Raw genomic sequence first — 21,692 nt, 5'->3', positions numbered from 1 at the left:
CCAGCTTTCTTGCCTTCCATGGGAGATGAGGGATGAGGTTGGGCATATTTTCCTTGCCCATTTCACCACAGGGTAGATAAATTGTGGGGCCAGCTCTGCCATATTTATGTCCTCAGGCTGGTTCATCCATACCCCTCCCCCCAGGGTCAGCTCTACTGCATTGCCCAGGCGAGGTGCAGGGCCTGCTAGATATGGATTCAGTTCTCCCCCAATGCCCAGATGAGGGGTGGGGCCAGTTCTGCATAGCCTCAGACATCAACTGATGTCCCCAGGTATCTGCCCAGACTGGAGATGCCTGGACTTTGGTGGTACCCTGCTGCTGTAGGGTCATGGAACCAGACAAGGTCATATCCAGCATGGCCTGCCCCCTCAGGCCTGCATGGTGCCAGACTGTTGGTCATCTCAGGCCCCATAGTCCATGCCTGGTGGTTGTCTCAGGCTCACTCCTGCTCTGGCCCTGGTCCTGGGAGCGGTTCTTCTAGTCTCCAGCCTGCTCCCTCTCTGAGACCTCTAGTGCTAGACTGGGGTCATCTCAGACTTATTTTTTTATTCACTTTACATCCTGATTGAAGGGCCCCTCTCCTACCTTCCCCCCAACATCACGTGTCCCTTCTCCCCATTCTCTCCTCTCCTTCTCCTCAGAGAAGGGGAGGTCCGCCAGGGGTCCCACCCCACCTGGCACATTAAGTCACTGCAGGACTAGGCACATCCTTTCCCACTGAGTATAGACAAGGCAGCCCAGCTAGGGGGATGAGGTCCAAAGGGAGGTATCAGAGTCAGAAATGGCCCCTCTCTAGTTGTTGATGGATACTAGAAAGACGAAGCTGTACATCTACTACCTATGCACAGGGGGCCTAGGATCAGTCCATGAATGCTCTTTGGTTGGTGGTTCTGTGTCTGTGAGCCCCTTTGTGCCCAGGTTAGTTTAGTCTGCAGGTCTTCTTGTGGAGTCCTGGCCCCCTCCGACTCCCTCAACTGTTCCCCAAATTTTCCATAAGACTCCCTGAACTCTATCTAATGTTTGGCTGTGGGTCTCATTAGACTACTAATCATTCAGATGTTCATAGGACAGAACACTGAACATCTCTCATAGCCTTGCTTCTCTCCGTAACCTACTGACACAGCAACCAAAAGTCCTTTTAAAAAATATTAAATTTATCTATTTATTCGTTATCACACCCCTCCCTTCTCTCCTCCCAGCCCCACCTTCCACCCTCTTTCTCTTTCTCCTTTCCCCTTCTCCCTAGAAAAGGGAATTCCCCCACCCCATCAACCCACCCCAGCACATCAAGGCACATATGGATTGAATGCATCCTATTCCACTGAGGTTCAACAAGGCAGCCCCACCAGGAGGCAGTGATCTGAAAGCAGACAACAGAGTCCATGTCAGAGACAGCTCCCACTCCACTTGCTAGGAGACCCACATGAAGATTGAGCTGCCAATCAGTTAAATATGTGTTGGGGGCTAGGTCCAGTCCATGCATACTCTTCAGTTGGTGCTTCAGACTGTGTAAGCCCTTATGGGCTTAGGTTAGTTGACTCTGTTGGTTTTCTTGAGGAGTTCTTGTCTCCTCTGGGATGCAGCTACAAGTCATATTAAGTATTTCATACTCAAGGGAAGTTAAAAAGATTTTCTGGTAAAATTTCTTCAGAGCACTGGAGAATTTAGAAAGTCTTCTATTCTTTTGTCTAATTTGTACTGCTGGCAACTGTTAGACTATTTTCTTTTCTTTATTTTTTCTTTTTCTTTTTGTTTTTGTTTTGAGGCAGTGTTTCTCTGTGTAGCCTTGGCTTTCTTGGAACTCACTCTATAGACCAAGCTGGTCTTGAACTCTCAGAGATCTGCTTGCCTCTGCCTCCTGAGTGCTGGGATTAAAGGTGTACAGACCACTTCCCAGCTTGGAATATTTTCTTAAAGAAAATAAATGTCAATGTATGTTCTTTTTTCCATTAATGAAGCCCTAGTTCATTCCTATTTCACTGTTTGTTAGACATTCTTTTCTGTCGGGATGTTCAGTTTGAGATGAGTTGTTCACATCTGAATCTAAAGCTTTTTAGGTTCAAAGCCAGTTTATGAAGGTCTTTCTTTATATTGTAGTTGTGTATAGCAAGATGAGTCAAAGATGAAGTAGCATCTCACTTTTCTGGTGCCATTCAGTTAAGTGGGATGAGGGAGAAAGGAAAGGAATGGAACAAAATTATGTGAAAAAAATCATATGATAACATAAGGTTCGTAACAGATGCTTAGGCATATAATTCTTTTCTCTTTTTAATTTTTAAAAACACTATATATGTCTTATATGACATTATTTATTTTATAACTTTAATAGACTTCTCCTGGAATAGCAAGACTTTTGAAAGGCAAGCTGTGAGTGCTGTGTTTGTGATTTCTCCTTTTGATCCTCCAACATATTTAGCAAGTACCTTGCCTGGAAAATACAGGAAGTCACAGGAAAGATAACAAAAACAGTAACACGAGATGGTATAGACTACTTAAATGCTATTAACTCATTGCTTGCCTCGGTTCTGGAGTTTTGTATTTAACCTGCAATGACCTGTGAGATGAGTATGTATCATGATATTCTCCAAGAGCTCAAGAAATGGAAAGCTTTTGGCTAAGGATGTTGGGGAATATGGCACCTTCCATAGTGGCTGTTGTCAGAAGGCAGCTGCTTCTTCATTCGATGACAGGTAAGAAACAGTGTACAAACCAGAACTAGAAGTGGGTTCAGCCATCAAAGGTTGTGCTTCTAGTGGGCTATTTCTGCCAGCAAGGCCCCTAGGTTCCATATCTCAAAAATTATTAAACTCTACCACCATCTGGGAAGTGAGTGTTCAAATACAACCCTGAAGAGGAGGAGTTTTCAGCCTCATTCCACAGCAGGTTGATGTCTTAATCATTTAGCCACTGAGGGAACTGACCACAGGGAAGTCAAGTCACTCAAGTTCACATAGGTAGTCATACAGAACCCAGAGTTGGGTACAGGCGGCACCCAGGAAATATAGAATGAAGTATTAGTGAATTAACTTCAGGAAGCTTTCCAAAGAAAGGGCTTAAGCACAATAGTCTTGGGAACTCTACATCCAATGCTAACACGTTTCTCTTTGTTTTTCAGACTGCATCACTGGTGGCAACTACAAAATTCTGTCTGCATTAAAAGGCTCTTTCTTTATGTCTTGTAGGAAGCCCTTTAATGTCCGTACCGTAAGACATAAAAGATTGACATATTTTACCTCCAGCAATTTTTGGTTTTGTTGTTTTGTTTTTTCTGAGCTGTGTAGTCCTCAAAGGACAGAAGCTTCATTGGTATGCTAGTTATATCATATGTTTTACAAGAACACTTCCCCAGTGCTCAGAATATGAATTCGTTTTACCTGCAATGCATAGCAACCACTTTTAGCTTGCATATTAATGGAATGTACTGACTGAAAGTCATTTGGAGATGTGGAGTTCTCCCCTCCCCGCTTCTCTACATGGTCTTCCTTACCTTCAGGCCTGGATCTAATCACAGCTCACTGGATTTAGAAGGGACTTTAATATAATCACATGGTCCCAGAGAACTTCAGTGTAGAGAAGCTTTGACTCTACCTCAAGGGAAAGGCTGAAGAATGAAAATGAGAATAGTTCTGCTTAGAGATGAAACTGTCCCCCACAAAGCAATCAGATGCATGATCAGAGGGTGACATTAGTCTCTTCAGTGGGAAGAAAGTCACCTAAACTGTTCCCTGCATTTCAGTCAAGTGCCGTTAGGAGAGAGCAGTGGGGCACAGGTAGCTACAGTGTGCTCTGCTGGGCCTAAACGTGTGTCAGAGGCTTGGCCACGTGAGAGTGCAGAGGAGCAGAGGACACACAGCAAGCATGCTGACTGCTGTCTTCAGGGAAGCTGCTTATTTATTTATTCATTTGGTATGTTTTCTCTCGTGCATCTTCCAGAATGATGGAGCAGAATTCAGATTTAATAGAAACCCTGTGCTCTGGGAATGGGGTGAATCAACATTTGATACTGTAATCTAAGGAAAAATGGCAAAAATGTAGCTTTTTCTTTTATTAAAAATAGATTTTTTTATACAATATATTCTGATTATGGTCTCCCTTCTCCCTTTCTTCCCAGCTCCTCCTCATCTCCTTTCCCATCTGGATCTAATCCCTTTGTGTCTCTCCTCAGAAACCAAATAAGCCTCTAGGGGACAATAATAAATAAATAAGATAAAAAAGTAGCTTTGCTAATTAAGAGAAAGGTATCAGATGATCAGATGATAGGAGAAAAACTATCAGATGATCACTTTCTTCATTGGTACAAAGTGGACAGGGGAGGTAGAATGCTTTAGCTAATGACCACTGTGCTGAAAGTACATCCAAAGACACTATCAGAGAGGAGAAATAGGACAAATTGCATTGTCCTACTGTAGGTTCAAGACTTCTGAGACAAAGAGATTACTCTAGCACAGGGAATAAATGCAGGTCATGCATTTCGACACAGTTTTGTAGCAGCAAACAGCTTTTAACACTAACTGTTATAAAAGGACCATGCATAGAAAACAGTTGTGGACAATGGGATTCTGAACAATGGAAGCAAGTCTTCCAGGAGAATTGGGCTGAGTAGACTCTGCTCCTGCCTGACGTGAGCAAGATCTAAGGTACTTTTTATATATTACAAGAGACACTGTATGGGAGGCTCAGGCTGTTCTTTAGAGGACATTTACCCCTGTCTTAATCACTGTTCACATTAAACAATGGGGTTTCAACTGCAGATTAAAATGGGAATCTTATTTTTTAAGAGCTGTTAGGATTTTTCTGTGGAATAATATCTCCCAGGAAGTATGATTTTAAGTCATATTCATGTTTTTTTGTATGTCAACTTTTTGCTAATATTTCAAATTACTTCCCCAGGATATTCTAGGTACTTTTGTACCTACCAGCTCTTAAGTTACACTTGAGAATGTAAGAAACTCTAGATGGTACATTTACACAATGGAATACTACTCAGCAATTAAAAACAAGGAAATCATGAAGAAGAGAAAGAGAAGAGAAAGCCACTGCAGAAAAGTCTGTGACCAAGGTAGATTTCAGAGCAAATGGATTATGCCAGCTCTTGAGTTTACTGCTGCTTGCTCATGAGGACAAACTGATCTAAGCAAAGGTTTGCAGGCCCCTCTGTGCCTATCCAGTTTTCCTGACAGGGTACCCAGTCTTCCAATTGAGGACAGCTTTGTAGCTCCCATTGTTCAGGCTAATGAATGGGCAAGAAAAACAATGAGTTTTCACAAGCTGTTGTACAGACATTAATGCAAAGTAGAGAGAATGTGGATGAAACAGAGTTTAATAGAAAAGCTGCAACATTACATAGCTCCAACTTAGGTTCTCATGTACATGCATCTGATACAATGTCAATTTTCTGGACACGGTTACACTGTATTATGAGAAAAGTCTGTGAATGTTTGGTAGAGATACAACTTTTTCTCTTCTTTAATAGTTTCTCAGTGCATGTGGCTGGATTCATGGCTGTTAAGCCTGTGGATAGTTTTGACTTAACCATTTTGTTATCATTATAAGATACACATATAGACGTCCTTAGGGACTAAGCATTCATAGGTGTGGGTTTATTTCTGGGTCTTCTATTTGGTTCCATTGATCCACCTTTCTGTTTCTATGCCAGTACAGAGCAGTTTTTATTACTATTGCCCTGTAGTACAGCTTGAGATCAGGGGTGGAGATACCTCCAGATGATCGGTTGTTGTACAGGATTGTTTTGGAAATTCTGGGTTTTTTGTTACTCCATATGAAGTTGATAATTTTTCTTTCAAGGTCTGTAAAGAATTGTGTTGGTATTTTTATGGGAATTGCATTGAATCTGTAGATTGCTTTTGGCAGAATGGCATTTTCACTATGTTAATCCTACCAACCCATGAGCACAGAAGATCTTTCTATCTTCTGATATCTTCTTCAATTTCTTTCTTCAGAGACTTGAAGTTTTTCTCAAACAGGTCTTTCACTTCTAAGCATTCTTCTGAGGATCTTTGTAAGCCATTTGTCCCCATGTAGTTCTTTCTAACTCCCTATTCTCACTTTGTCCACTTACAGCTGCTAAACTATATATTCTTTTTATTTATTTATTTATTTATTTATGTTTTTTTTTTTCAATGCAGTTTATTCAGGAACCTTGAACAATCATCTGACCCTGGGTAAAGCCAGCGCACTTTAAATAGCCTCTGGGTAGCCAACCTCAGCATGCCACATGGGCAATGCAGATAGGTCCACATACATGAAAGCAAGCCAGATCCTCAGCCTTAGCCAAATGTGGAGTTATTTGTGACAGAGAGCACTCACCATTGGGAAGGTGGAAGGCAGAAACCAGCTCCATCTTTCAGGCGTGGCATTCCGCAGCTCTCTACAGTTCCCCCTTTTTGTTTTGGACGCCTCAGGCAAGAATAGAGTTCTGATCTCTGATATTAGAAATAAATTGGGACTTTGTACTGATGTTCATTTAGGTGTCATCCACCCAAAGAGCATCAGACCCGTCCGATACCTTTTTCTCAGAGGCGGGACCTGGGGCATCAACCTGCATGCAATCAGATATGCTCTTCTCTGGGTCCAAAGCAGCTGACCCTGAGTGCAGTGCTTAGCCTTGCATCCTGAGTGTAACATTTTGGCTTTTTATGGTAGCCAACCATGCTTGGGGAGACTGTCCTGCTTCAATGGCTGTAAAGGCCTGAATGATCATGGCTGCATTACGCTGTTGTGAGACTCTAATCTTGCATATATACCACAGGCAAACCAAGGTGACCAACACCAGAAGGCCTGCTAACGCTCCCATGCCTGCCCATTCCTTCAGATGATTCATGGCTGCAGCAATCCATGATAATAATCCTGTGGCTAGTCCTGCGTCCACTCTGGTAGAATTTACCATGACAATGGCCACTCTCAGCTGCTCCATCGTAGTATCGAATTCTCCAGTCCAATTACCTAAAATATAGCTAGACAATTGTTTAGACAGATTTGCAGCACAGGGAAAATTCTCATGTTGTATGCTAGTGACTCAAAGTCCAGCATACTTTCATTGACAGCAAAGTTGAGCGATTTGCCATAGGGTATCAATTTGCTCCTGCACGAGGTCAATCCTCTTATTGAACACCATCAAACCTCCTTTTAGTTGAGCATTAATTCCTTTTTGTACAACTAAGGCATGAGCTACATTGGCTAAAAGGTTATTCAGGGTCTGAGCAGTCTGCCCAGTATGACTCATGGCTAATGCTGTGGTGGTAGCTCCAACTGCTGCCAATGAGATGGCAGTAACAATGGCAGCTGTAATTCCAAGATCCCTTTTCTGTCTGAAGAGAGTCATAGTGTGAGGGCATCAACGGGCACAGGCACCCAGCGAGGCATGCGAGTAACCAGCTAGTAAATTTACTAGCATTACAGCATTGGGCAAGAAAGCAAGTATCATTACCACAATTACTTGGCTCTATCTGGCTAATAATGAATAAAAATGGGGAATATAAACAAACAGGTGTGGGCTTATAGGAAATATTATGAGAAGCCTTAACCCCCTCGTTGGAACATCCTGCATCAGTTCTAGAACTAGCAGTGGTGGTGTCCGAGGTCTGAGTAGGTTCAGGAGACCATTGCCCCCAGGGGCGAGACGTGCTCCATGTAAGTTGACTAACTCCATGGTTTCCTCCACTTTTGAAAGTCATTTAAGGTTCTTAAATTATTTTTTCCCTTTTTTTTAATTTTTCATCAATTACACTTTATTCATTCTGCATCCCCCCATAAGCCCCTCCCTCCCCTCCCAATCCCACCCTCCCTCCTCCCTCTGCATGCATGCCACTCACTAAGTCCACTGATAGGGGAGGTTCTCCTCTCCTTTCTATCTTAGTCCATCAGTTCACATCAAAAGTGGCTGCATTGTCCTCTACTATGGCCTGGTAAGGCTGCTCCCCCCGAGGGAGAGGTGATCAAAGAGCAGGCCAGTCAGTTCATGTCAGAGGCAGTCCCTCTTCACATTACTATGTAACCCAATTGGACTCTGAACTGCCCTGGGCTGCATCTGTGCAGGGGTTCTGGGTTATCTCTATGAATAGTCCTTGGTTGGAGTATGAGTCTCTGGGAAGTTCCCTGTGTTCAAATTTTCTGGTTCTGTTGCTCTCCTTGTGGAGACCCTGTCCTCTCCAGCTCTTACTATTTCCCAGTTCTTACATAAAATCCCATTCACTCTGCCCAACAGTTGCCCATCAGGCTTAGCATCTGCTTTGATAGTCTGTAGGGCAGAGGCTTTCAGAGGCCCTCTGTGGTAGGTTCCTAGGTTGTTTCCTGTTTTCTTCTTCTTCTGATGTCCATCCTCTTTGCCTTTCCAGATGGGGATTGGACATTTTAGTTAGGGTCCTCTCTCTTAGTTTCTTTAGATGCACAGGTTTTAGTGGGTTTGTCCTATGTTGTATGTCTATATGAGTGAGTATATACCATGTGTGTCTTTTTGCTTCTGGGACAACTCACTCAGGATGATCCTTTCCAGATCCCACCATTTCCCTGCAAATTTCATGATTTCCTTATTTTTCATTGCTGGGTAATATTCCATTGTGTAGATGTACCACAATTTCTGCATCCATTCTTCAGTTGAGGGACATCTGGGTTGTTTCCAGCTTCTGGCTATTACAAATAAAGCTGCTACAAACATGGTTGAACAAATTTCCTTTTTGTGTGCTTGAGCCTCTTTTGGATATATGCCTAGGAGTGGTATGGCTGGATCCTGGGGAAGAACTATTCCTAGTTGTCTGAGAAAGTGGCAGATTGATTTCCAGAGTGGTTGTACAAGTTTACATTCCCACCAGCAGTGGAGAAGGGTTCCTCTTTCTCCACAACCTCTCCAGCATGTGTTGTCACTTGAGTTTTTGATCTTGGCCATTCTCATGGGTGTAAGGTGAAATCTCAGGGTTGTTTTGATTTGCATTTCCCTAATGGCTAGTGAGGTTGAGCATTTCTTTAAGTGCTTCTCTGCCATTCGGTATTCCTATACAGAGAATTCTCTGTTTAGCTCTGTTCCCCATTTTTTAAGTGGGTTACTTGGTTTGCTGCTTTTCAGCTTCTTTAGTTCTTTATATATACTTGATATGAGTCCTCTGTCAGATAAAGGGTTGGTGAAGATTCTTTCCCAATCTGTAGGCAGTCGTTTTGTTTTGATGACGGTGTCCTTTGCTTTGCAGAAGCTTTTCAGTTTCATGAGGTCCCATTTATTGATTGTTGCTCTTAGAGCCTGTGCTGTTGGAGTTCTGTTCAGGAAGTTTTCCCCTGTACCAATGAGTTCTAGGGTATTCCCCACTTTTATTTCAAGCCCATTTAATGTGTCTGGTTTTATGTTGAGGTCTTTGATCCACTTGGACTTCAGTTTTGTGCAGGGTGATAAGTATGGATCTATTTTCATTTTTCTACATGTAGACATCCAGTTGGACCAGCACCATCTGTTGAAGATGCTGTCTTTTTTCCATTGTATGGTTTTGGCGTCTTTGTCAAAGATCAGGTGTCCATAAGTGTGTGGGTTTATTTCTGGGTCCTCTGTTCGGTTCCATTGATCCACCATTCTGTTTCTATGCCAGTACCATGCAGTTTTTAAAACTGTTGCTCTATAGTACAACTTAAGATCAGGGATGGAGATAACCTCCAGAAGATCTTTTATTGTAGAGGATTGTTTTAGCAATTCTGGGTTTCTTGTTATTCCATATGAAGTTGAGAATTTTTCTTCCAGGTCTGTAAAGAATTTTGTTGGTAATTTGATGGGCATTGCATTGAATCTGTAGATTGCTTTTGGTAAGATGGCCATTTTTACTATGTTAATCCTACCAAGCCAGATCATGGGAGATCTTTCCATCTTCTCATATCTTCTTCTAGTTCTTTCTTCAGAGATTTGAAATTTTTTTCATACAGGTCTTTGACTTCCTTGGTTAGGGTTACTCCGAGGTACCTTATGTCATTTGTGGCTATTGTGAAGGGTGTTGTTTCCCTAATTTCTTTCTCAGCCCTTTTGTCTTTTGTATACAGGAGGGCTACTGATTTTTTTGAGTTAATTTTGTATCCTGCCACTTTGCTGAAGGTGTTTATCAGCTGTAGGAGTTCCCTGGTAGAGTTTTTGGGGTCACTCACATATACTATCATATCATCTGCAAATAGTGATAATTTGACTTCTTCCTTTCCAATTTGTATCCCCTTGATCTCCTTCAACTGTCTTATTGCTCTAGCAAGGACTTCCAGAACTATGTTGAAGAGATATGGAGAGAGTGGGCAACCTTGTCTTGTCCCTGATTTCAGTGGGATTGCTTTAAGTTTCTCTCCATTCAGTTTGATGTTGGCTATAGGTTTGCTGTATATCGCCTTTACTATGTTTAGATATGTGCCTTGTATCCCTGATCTCTCCAATACTTTAAACATGAATGGATGTTGGATTTTGTCAAAGGCTTTTTTCAGCATCTAGGGAGATTATCATGTGGTTTTTTTTTCTTTCAGTTTGTTAATATGGTGGATCACATTGATGGATTTCCGTATATTGAACCATCCCTGCATACCTGGGATGAAGCCTACTTGGTCATGGTGGATGATATCTTTGATGTGTTCTTGTATTCGGTTTGCGAGTATTTTGTTGAGTATTTTTGCATCAATGTTCATAAGGGAGATTGGCCTGAAATTCTCTTTCTTTATTGAGTCTTTGTGAGGTTTAGGTACCAAGGTGACTGTGGCTTCATAGAATGAGTTTGGTAATGTTCCTTCTGTTTCTATTTTGTGGAATAGTTTGAAGAGAATTGGTGTTAGCTCTTCTTTGAAGGTCTGGTAGAATTCTGCGCTGAAACCATCAGGTTCTGGGCTTTTTTTGGATGGGAGACTTTCGATGACTGCTTCTATTTCCTTGGGGGATATAGGACTATTTAATTGATTTACCTGGTCCTGATTTAGCTTTGGTAAGTGGAATCGATCAAGAAAATTGTCCATTTCATTTAAATTTTCAAATTTTGTTGCATATAGACTTTTGAAGTAAGTCCTAATGATTGCTTGGATTTCCTCAGTGTCTGTAGTTATGTCCCCCTTTTCATTTCTGATTTTGTTGATTTGGATGGTGTCTCGCTGCCTCTTAGTTAGCTCGGCTAAGGGTTTGTCTATCTTGTTGATTTTCTCAAAGAACCAGCTCTTGCTTTCATTGGTTCTTTGAATTGTGTCATTTGTTTCTAATTGATTGATTTCAGCCCTGAGTTTGATTATTTCCAGCCGTCTGCTCCTTCTTGGTGTGTCTGCTTCTTCTTTTTCTAGGGTTTTTAAGTGAGCCATTAAGTTGCTTGAATGCGCTGTCTCAAATTTCTTCTTGAAGGCACTTAGTACTATGAACTTTCCTCTTAGCACTGCTTTCATTGTGTCCCACAAGTTTGGGTATGTTGTGTCTTCATTTTCATTGAGTTCTAGGAAGATTTTAATTTCTTTCTTTATTTCTTCCCTGGACCAGCTGTCTTTTAGTAGCAAGTTGTTCAGTTTCCATATATGTGTAGGCTTTTTGCTATTTCTGTTGTTACTGAGGTCCAGCTTTATTCCATGGTGATCACATAGGATACAAGGGATTATTTCAATCTTCCTGTATTTATTGAGGCTTGCTTTGTGACCAACTATGTGGTCTATTTTGGAGAAGGTTCCATGAGGTGCTGAGAAGAAGGTAAATTCTTTTGTGTTTGGGTGTAAGGTTCTGTAAATGTCTGTTAGGTCCATTTGATTCATGACCTCTGTTAGAGATATTGTTTCTTTGTTTAATTTCTGTTTTGTTGACCTGTCCTTTGTTGAGAGTGGGGTGTTGAAGTCTCCCACTATTAGTGTGTGGGGATGTATATGTGGTTTAAGTTTTATCAATGTTTCTTTCACAAATGTGGGTGCCCTTGTATTTGGGGCATAGATGTTCAGGATTGTGATGTCTTCTTGGTGGAATTTTCCCTTGATGAGTATGAAGTGTCCTTCCCCATCTCTTTTGATTAATTTTGGTTGAAAGTCTATTTTATCAGATATTAGAATGGCTACTCCTGCTTGCTTCTTGGGTCCATTTGCTTGAAAAGTCATCTTCCATCCCTTTACCCTCAGGTAATGTCTATCTTTGTGACTTAGGTGTGTTTCTTGTATACAACAGATTGCTGGGTTTTGTTTACGCATCCATTCTGTTAGTCTGTGTCTTTTTATTGGAGAATTAAGTCCATTGATATTGAGAGAGAGTAAGGACCAGTGGCTGTTAAATCCTTTGACTTTGATGTTGGCTGTGATCATATGGTTGTGTGCTTGGTTGCTTTTTGTTTTACTGAAGTGAGGTTATTTATTTCCTATGTTTTCTTGAATGTAGCTAGCTTTCTTGGGTTGTATTTTCCCTTCCAGTGTCTTCTGTAATGCTGGATTTGTTTGTAGGTATTGTTGAAATTTGTTTTTGTCATTGAATATCTTGTTTTCTCCGTCTATGAGGACTGAGAGTTTTGCAGGGTATAGTAGCCTGGGCTGACATCTGTGTTCTCTTAGGGTCTGCATGATATTTGTCCAGGCCCTTCTGGCTTTCATAGTCTGTGTTGAAAAGTCAGGTGTGATTTTAATGGGTTTGCCATTGTATGTTACTTGGCCTTTTTCTCTTGCAGCTTTTAGTATTTTTTCTTTGTTCTGTATACTTACAGTTTTGATTATTATTTGGCGGGAGGATTTTCTTTTCTGGTCTAATTTATTGGGTGTTCTATAGGCCTCTTGTATTCTTATTGGCCTCTTCTTTAAGTTGGGGAAATTTTCTTCAATGATTTTGTTGAAAATATTTTCTGGGCCTTGGTGCAGGGAATCTTCTTTTTCCTCTATTCCTATTATTCTTAGGTTTTGTCTTTTTATGGTGTCTTGAATTTCTTGGATGGTCTGTTTTAGGAATTTTTTAGATTTATCATTTTCTTTGACATCTATTTCTTCCATTGTATCTTCCACACCTGAGATTCTTTCTTCCATTTCTTGTATCCTATTGGTTATGCTAACCTCTGTAGTTCCTGCTTTCTTCCCTAAGTTCTTTCTCTCCACAATTTCTTCCATTTGTGTTTTTTTTAATTTTTCCAATTCTATCTTCAGGTCTTGAGCTATTTTGTTGGTTTCCTTCCCCTGTCTGACTGTATTTTCATGTTTTTCTGTCAATTCCTTCATCTGTTTGTTTGAAGAATCCACTGTTTCTTTTATTTCATTCAGTGATTTAAGCATTTCCTCTCTAAAGGCCACATACTTTTCGGCTTCAGCTTCTTCTATTTCTTTTCATATTTTATTTGTTTCCTCTGTTATCATCTTCTTGAGCATAGATGTTAGGTCATCTCCTTGAATTTCATTTATGCTGGGGTGTCTAGGGCTATTTGCCCCTGGATAACTGGGTTCTGGAGATGCCATAATGCTCTGGCTTTTCTTGGTTGAACTTTTACGCTGTCCTCTACCCATTGGGCTATCTTAGTTGTTTGAATTTAGTTTCTGGTTGTTCCTGGACTCTTGTAGTGGACAGAATCCCTTTGGCAGGAAGATGGTTTTTTCTGAAGGAAGCCTTCCCAGCTTTTTGGGTATAGTCCCTGGATGTCCGCTGTTTTTCAGGAGTTGCTACAGCTCACCTCAGGCCTAGAGACCTGGGTGGTAACTGTGGTCCTGATTAGTCAAGAGGGCTCTCCTCTCACAGGGAGAAGTCCTGGGGGCAGCTGCCCTCCTTCTGGGTTTCTTGCTGTAAATTTAGTGATCAGCTGCGGTAATCTGTGGCAGGTGAGTACTGCTCTGGTGTCTTGGGGCACTCAGTTCTGTCTGTTTGCAATCTGCAGTCTGCTAGACTTTCCCTAGGTGACCCCAGCAGCATGGTTTCTTCCTTCTCTGTGGGGTCCTCTCCGGACAGGGGTTCCCAGTCCCTGTTGTACTGGGGCGCACAGCTTGTCTGTACCGCTGAGCTGATTGCAAAGCTCTCTGTGCGCAGCAGGAGCTCGGCTGTGATGGTGGCAGAGACCTTCCGGCGAGAGACTGGGTGACCTGCGCTCAGACCCGCAACCCTGCTTCCTCGTGGGGTCCCCCCGCGACTGGGACTCCCAGTCTTAGGTACCCTTGTGCCCACGGATCAGCCTGGGAAAGTGGCTGGGACCCGCCCGCTTGCGGCTCCAGCCCGGAGACCCAAAGCCCGCGTTACCCCGGATTTCTTCCGGGTTCTGGCTGGGTAGCCGGGAGTGGATCGGACAGATTCCCCCGCCGTGGGAGCCTCCCCTCACCTGGGAAACACGATCAATGTAGTTTCAGGGCCCTGAGTTCAGTCTCCTGGTCTCTGCACGGAAAGTGCTGTCCTGCTGCTCAGACGCCCTGTTTTCCCGGCGCCACCATCTTGGCTCCCCCCATGTTCTTTTTTTAATTTTAATATTTATTAATTAGAATTTATTCACTTTGTATCCCCCCTGTCGCTTCTCCTCTCCCCTCCCAATCTCACCCTCCCTCTTCCTTCTCCACCCATGCCCCTCTCCCAGTCCACTGATATTAGGAGGTCTTCCTCCCTTTCCTTTTGATCCTAGTCTATCAGGTCTCATCCGGAATGGCTGCATTGTCTTCTTCTCTGTCCTGGTAAGGCTGAATGGATACAGAAATTGTGGTACATCTATACAATGGAATATTACTCAGCAATAAAAAACAAGGAAATCATGAAATTTGCAGGTAAATGGTGGGAACTTGGAAAGATCATCCTGAGTGAGGTATCCCAGAATCAGAAATACACACAGGGTATATACTCACTCATAAGTGGATATTTGACATATAACATAGGATAAACGTACTAAAATCTGTACACCTAAAGAAACTAATCAAGAAGGAGGACTCTGGCTAAGATGATCAATCCCCATTCAGAAAGGCAAAGAGGCTGGACAGCAGAAGAGGGAGAAAACAGGGAACAGGACAGGAGCCTACCACAGAGGGCCTCTGAAAGGCTCTGCCCTTCAGGGTATCAAAGCAGATGCTGAGACTTATGGCCAACCTTTGGGTAGAGTGCAGGGAATCTTATGAAAGAAATGGGAAATAGTAAGACCTGGAGAGGACAGGAACTCCACAAGGACAGGAACAGAACCAAAAAATCTGGGTCCAGGGGTCTTTTCTGAGACTGATACTCTGACCCAGGACCATTCATGGAGACAACCTAGAAACTCTGCACAGATGTAGCCCGTTGAAGCTCAGTGTCCAAGTGGGTTCCCTAATAATGGGAATAGGGACTGTCTCTGACATGAACTGATTGGCTTAAACTATATATTCTTATTTGGAGTTCTTCCCTGCCCCAAAATTAGCATAACTTGTTTCTTAGAAACTTCTGAGAAATCGAGCAATAAAAAATTCCTAGAACAGAATTTAATGGAGCTTTTTTTTTTTTTCATAAAAGATTTTCTGAAGATATTGTAAGGACACACGTAGCTTGGGGCTTAGTTTATCTGTTTGGCATTGAAGTGATGTCTTGGGGACACATTAGGTAATTAGAGATTATGTGGCTTTATCCCTCAAGAATCTTTTAAAAATAGTGAAGTAGTTTTCTTCTTAAACACTTGTTGTGAAATTTAACTATATTCAGGGCAGTATTTCAAGGTGAAACTGTGAGGAGATTAGAATGTGGGGTTTTTGTCTTGATAACTGGATTAAGACTCTTATCACAGGAGGGGGTAAGGTATAAAGAGGGAAGTTTGGCTACTTTTCTTACTCTCCGTCTTCTCTCTTGTCATGTGATGTTTTCCATCACGTGATAGTTTCCAAGCAGAGACTTTACCAGATATGCACCTTCACTTTGGGATGCTCAGCTTCTAGAGCTGTGAGCATGTAAACATTTACTGTCTCTAATTTTTCTAATGTGTGCTGTTCTGTGATAGCAGCACAAGACAGACTAAGACACAGATTCACTAACAGTATGCTTTGAGCAGCATATATATATAATCTCATTCATCTCTCAGAGGAAAAGCATGTGGCATAAATATAAAAATTACTAAAACCAAAATTTAGTGTGGGTCATTTCTGAAGCCATGAATAGTAAATGTCAGAGCTCAGTTTGGAATTCAGGTATATTTCTTTCTAAAGCCTGGTATTCTCACCTCTACGGAGCACATTTATGCAACCCACACCTTACAAACAACCACCACCACCACAACAACCACAACCACAGGCAGCAATTCACACCAAAGGCACAATCCAGTCACTAAGTTTTTACGTAACCAAGTGCCATCATGTGAAACAAAATTTCTTATTTGGTCACAAAATATAGTTATGCTTCAAATGGTTCTAATTCTTTCATTGGTACACATGAATTTGCAATTTTTTTAAAAAGACAAATGTGAATGCTACTTATTTATAGAAACAAGAGAGACAGAAAGCACTTTATTGGACTTAAATCCTCTTAATTAAATACATCTCTTCTGTAGTCTTGAAAGCATGAGATAGCACAGCTTATTTGAATTTAAAGAAGGTATTCAAGATGGCTTCACAGTGAATTTGTCTAAATGACTCCCCTTTTCTGGTTAATTTGTATGGAAATGTCATTTTCTTGATGCTTTCAATAAATGTCGCCATTGAGCAGTTTACTAGCCATTTGTTTCACTACTTATTTAAGTTGGTATCAAGACTGAGGGAAATGCTTGGCAAAGTCATTGCTGGTAAAAAAATAAAATGACACCAGTGAGTTCTGGCTGTCTTGCACATATGCTGTATCTAAAGGGCACAGTTAGCCCCCCTGCTGTTGTCCAGTGATCACTGGACACCGTGAACTGCTAAGGAGGCAGTTCAGTACACATTAGAGTATACGCTATTTAACAAAGTTAGTTTTAGTCACATCATTTTGTCCTGTTTTTATGCATGTTACGTCGCACTCATTAACATTCAATAAAATCACGATTATCTTAGTAATTGTTGCCATCATTCCAAGGATGGGTTTGCATCAAAGGCTTTGGAACATAAGGAGCATTGTAAATGGGCAAGGAGCAAAATGCTGGCATCAGTTCAGAATGCCGAGGCTTCACATAGCTTCGGAGTCAATTAATTTCTTTAACATTCTTTTAATTAATGGATATATCATTTTACTCATATTAGAGATAATTTATAATTATCACACTGGTAATATTTTCATGCTTTTTAAATCAATGCATGGCAAAACCACATTTGTACCATCCTTACGGAGTCAAAAATCAATGAAATACTTAATCTTGTGTAGAAAGCTCAAATCAGCATGTATGAGAGACATTTTAGTTTATTTAACTCCAGTGAGAAGAAAGGAGGAAGGAGTGAGGAGAAAGAAGCAAGGAGGAAGGAGGAGGGAGGAAGGAGGAAGGAAAAAACATGTTTATTGTTTCTGACCCCCAAAACACACGTGTGCGCGCACGCACACACACACACACACACACACACACACACTTCATTAATGTACCATACCAGGAAATGTTTTATATAAGCACAAAACAAGCCTAGAGATGAGGCCCAGTTAGAAAGCAGGTATTTAGACTCCTAGACCAATACGACGCCTGTCATGTTGTGCTATACACAGTAGTCAGCAGAGAAAAACCTAATCTCTACTAATGATTTTCCTAAATTCATGAAATAAATTTTAGTAAATGGTTAGTTTCAAAATTATTTATTTTTTATTTTTTGAGATTATACTACAATTACATCATTTTTCCCTTCCCCTTGTTCTCCCCAAACCCTTTCATATATCCAACCTTGATTCCCTTTCCAATTCATAACCTCTTATGAATAGTTGTTACATATTTAAGCATATATATGTACATATATGTCCTAACTACGTAAGTATTTAGGCTGACCATTTGGCATTAGATGACCAATTGGTTTGCTCTGCTCTTCTTAGAAAAAACTATTTCTCCTGCTCTCAGCATCTTTGTTGCCTGCAGTTAGTTCTTTGTGGAGGGTGAGGCCTCAAGGGCTTTTCCCTTCAATAAAGCAAGATTTCCTGTCAGGGAAGAAACTGAACTGAACGTAGCCCACATCTCCAGGCTCACATCTTGTGTATCTTTAAAAAATCTGGCCAATATTTTAAGGATTTTTTTTTAACTGAGAGGAACATTATCCTCTCAGTTAATTACGTAAGTAATTCCATCTAATCTCATTTATATTTTATGAATGTATGTACGTGTGTATGTATGTATGTATGTATGCTTACAAAGTAGTAAGTTTCCATATACTTCTGACAAGCATCTTTAATCTCAGTTATCTTTTCCCAGCTCCTCTTCTTCTCTACTTTCCAACTTCCGTCCCTTCATTATTTTCCATGTTGTGTTTTAGAGTATTCTTGAAGCAAGCCTGTGTTTTTGAAGCGCTGACAACCAAGCGCATTTTGGCTTGTAGAGTTACTTACCCTGCGGCCCCTGCGTTCTGTCTGGCGTCAGACTGCAGACACACGTGAGCTATCGCCATTGCTGCAGTTCCCTCCAGCTGTCAATCTGCACCATGACTCCCCTTAGGGACACTGAAAGTTCTTCTCATTTACATTCCGTACTTCCGAGACTGTGCCAAGGCAAGCCGGGGAAGGTACAGAGAAACTAAATCTTGGTCTGATGCTGAAATTATCTCATGTTCCATTGGGGGTAAGTGGGCGCATATCTCTGTAGTATGAGCTTTCCTCAGAATGTCTCTCCAATTACACATGTCTCCTTGATTTTTTTCTTAGTTTTTTATTTCATCTTGCGTATTTATTAGTCACTGATTTCTACTACATTATTCAACTTTATTTATTTATTTATTTATTTACTAGTTACTGTCTCAGGAGCATTGCCTTTCTGCAAATTAGTATCTCAGCCCTAGATCTTAAGTTTGGGTGGATTGGCTTTCTTTCTGATTAGATCTTTTCTCCCATTAGCTTCTGTTTTTTTGTTTTTTTGTTTTTTTGTTTTTTTTTTTTTACAGGATACAAACATTAAATTTATTTAATAAACCAATCTAAGAACAACAGTTCATTGGGGGAAGTGAGGCCTGGAATACACTTTTTTAATTTCTATTGCTTTCTTATACCATTTATTTTTTTTCCCAAATATGTCTCTTTTTTAAATTGTTTTCTTTTTTTTTTAAATTTTAATTAATTACACTTCATCCCATCCCCTTCTTCACACATGCCCCTCCCCAAGTCCACTGATAGGGGAGGTCCTCCTTTCCTTCGTTCTGATCTTACTCTATCAGATCTCATCAGAAGTGGCTTCATTGTCATCTTCTGTGGCCTGGTAAGGCTGTTCCCCGCTCAGGGGGAGGTGATCAAAGAGCAGGCCAATCAGATTATGTCACAGACAGTCCCTCTTCCCATTACTATGTAACCGGCTTGGACACTAAACTGCCATGGACTACATCTGTGCAGGGGTTCTAGGTTATCTCCATGCCTGGTACTTGGTTAGAGTATGAGTCTCTAGGAAGACCCCTGTGTTCAAATTTTCTGGTTCTGTTGCTCTTCTTGTGGAGTTCCTGTCCACTCCAGATCTTACTATTTCCCACTTCTTACATGAAATTCCATGTACTCTGCCCAACAGTTGGCCATAAGTCTCAACATCTGCTTTGATAGTCTGCAAGGCAGAGCCTTTCAGAGGCCCTCCGTAGTGGTTTTCTAGCTTGTTTCCTGTTTTCTTCTTCTTCTGATGTCCATCTTCTTTGCCTTTTGGGATGGGGATTGAGCATTTTAGTCAGGGTCCTCTCGATTAGTTTCTTTAGATGTACAGATTTTAGTAGGTTTATCCTATATGAGTAAGTATATACCTTGTGTTTCCTTCTGCTTCTGGGACAGCTCACTCAGGATGCTGGAGAGGCTGTGGAGAAAGGGGAACCCTCCTCCACTGCTAGTGAGAATGTAAACTTGTACAACCACTCTGGAAATCAATCTGGCGCTTTCTCAGACAACTAGGAATAGTCCTTCCTTAAGATCCAGCCATACCACTCCTAGGCATATATACAAAAGAGGCTCAAGTACACAATAAGGACATTTGCTCAACCATGTTTATAGCAGCTTTATTTGTAATAGCCAGAAGCTGGAAACAGCCCAGATGCCCCTCAACTGAAGATTGAATGCAGAAATTGTGGTACATCTATACAATGGGATATTACTCCCATTAGCTTCTTAATGACAGTCATTCTCCTTTTAGAGTCTATCTAAGTTGTAACAATACACATTAACATTCTTTTTCCTTAAGAAACACAACGCGTTTCTACTACCTGTTTTTTCACAACAAATTGCTACTAAATTTAATACCATAAGCAAATACTTTTTGGTTCCTTAAATTTTTGCTGACTGTGGCTTACTTGGCAAACTCTCCTTGGACTGTCATACATGGCTATGGATAGATGATGAGTAATACTAACATCATTCAGGACTCAGCCGGGCTGAACTTTATGTTTATTTAACAACTATATTTTCTTTAATTAATTTCCAATTTTTTTTCTAGGCTTGCTTAAATCACCTTTGACAGTCTCATTGTGAGTGATAGTAATTAAAGAGATTTTTCTTAAAGGCTTCATAGCTGTGTCAGGATATAATTGACAAATAAAAATACACATACTTATAGTTTATAACATATATTATATGTTATGAAAGGTAATCATCACATACATTGCTTATCATGGGGCTCATTATTTATTAGGTTTTCTGGGCAAATGATACATTATTGTTTTCAGTCACCATGCTGTACAAAAGATCTCCAGCATTAGTAGTAACTGAAGCTTTGTCTTCCCTGACAATCATTTCCCCATTCTCTGAGCCATTTCCATTTGGGCTAAACATTTTTGGCAGATCTCTTATGTATTCCCCTCTTCTGAAATTGAGTTTACTTTTCTATAACTGATTTACCCCAGGAGATTATGGAGAACATCATACTGCATAGCTATAGAAATGAAATCTCAGGGGACTTCTGGCATTTTCCTGGACTTCTTGGTATGTTTTCTCCTCAGCTGCCTCCTTCTGGGGTGCAGTTGATGTGACATGCCAGGTGGGAAGATTATGGAAAAGCTTCCAGCTTAACAGCCCCTTTGACTTAGCCTTGATTTCTGAGTTTGGGTGTTCTAGCACCATGAACCTTCATAAAGCTCTACCCAATATGGCTGCTTCTTACAGTTCATCTCCCCTGGAACCAAGTGTCTCCAGAGAGAAATAACCTCAAGTACTAGGTCTCCTCTTTGGATAACTTTCCTTTTCAAGTTTCAGCTATGCAACCATTCCCCCCCCTTACTTTTTGTTATTAATGACATAGTACCATAGATTATGTGATCTGTAAAAAACTAAGTGTGTTTTGGTTCACAGTTCTGGACCAAGGCTGTTGGGCTGCATCTGAGTTTAGTATTTTTGCTGATGAAGCCCTGCCTTGGGAGACCATCCTGTTGGCCTTCCTCTTATCAATCACAATTACCTTATCTAGTCACATTCCAAGGACCTGTGGTCTAAGTTTTTACCCTCATTATATATCATAGTGAGGATTAAACTCCAAAGTGGGTTTTGGAGAAGATGAAGCACATTAGGATCGATCGTAAAAGCTGGTGATGCAAATCTTTGAGATATGCGTGTTTAGCCTTCTCATTTCTCTTCCTTGGGAAGGTTTGAATTCTCAGTACATAAAGTAACATTTCTGTTTGTCTGGTTGTTTGACTCACAATATTTTAACTAACAAATATAAATTAGAGATCTTTCTCAATCTACTTTAATATCATCAGGCAT

General features: G+C 41.0%; 2 pseudogenes; one reads left to right on the top strand and one right to left on the bottom strand.

Annotated features, from left to right (window-relative positions):
• Positions 1–1,033: 1,033 nt before the first annotated feature.
• Positions 1,034–1,125, bottom strand: LOC132649371 (small nucleolar RNA SNORA17; annotated as a pseudogene).
• Positions 1,126–2,633: 1,508 nt separating this feature from the next.
• LOC110562906 (casein kinase I-like) overlaps positions 2,634–21,692 on the top strand; it is a 52,733-nt pseudogene continuing 33,674 nt past the window's right edge.

This window comes from Meriones unguiculatus, chromosome 19, assembly GCF_030254825.1.
Source record: "Meriones unguiculatus strain TT.TT164.6M chromosome 19, Bangor_MerUng_6.1, whole genome shotgun sequence".
NCBI classification, from domain to species: domain Eukaryota; kingdom Metazoa; phylum Chordata; class Mammalia; order Rodentia; family Muridae; genus Meriones; species Meriones unguiculatus.
Note: the sequence above shows the minus strand (reverse complement) of the source record. Positions and strands in the feature narration are given on the sequence as shown.